A 541-nucleotide genomic window follows, 5' to 3' on the forward strand; every position below is an offset into this window, starting at 1 on the left:
TTCTATGTCATTCCCCAGCTGGTCAAACCAGTGAGATGTCTCACCATCACTGCCCCCTCTCTAGCAGACCTTTACCCAGGGCTCGATTTCCCGCATAGGAGTAGAGGGGCAGCAGGGGTGTGGACTTCCCGATGCCTGGGACATGCAGTTCTGGGCGCCGGGCGGGTAGTTGCTTTTTACATTTAGCCCTGCTTTGGGCAAGCAGAGCTAAATGTACAGCGGGGAAGCCGCCGCTTGTTTTGTACAAGGGATCTCGGTGATGTCACCGAGATCACTTGTATACAGCCTGTATAACACGATCATGTCTGTGTAACTGACATGAGTTTGCAATAAAATCTACGAACTTTGATCCTATAAGGATTTGGTGTGCTGGTGACGTTTCTGCAATTATTGGCAGTTAGGGGGGCGCATTGAGGAACCTGGCCTTGGGGCAGCAGAGAGAGTAAATCCGGACCTGCTTCTACCCCTTTACACCTCTGCATGCTGATGTGAAAACATCCCATGACTTGCCTTCACTGGGTTCCCACTTCCTGGTCTTCTT

The sequence above is a fragment of the Nanorana parkeri genome, unplaced genomic scaffold (assembly GCF_000935625.1).
Source record: "Nanorana parkeri isolate BGI_ZX_2015 unplaced genomic scaffold, ASM93562v1 scaffold5, whole genome shotgun sequence".
NCBI lineage: Eukaryota > Metazoa > Chordata > Amphibia > Anura > Dicroglossidae > Nanorana > Nanorana parkeri.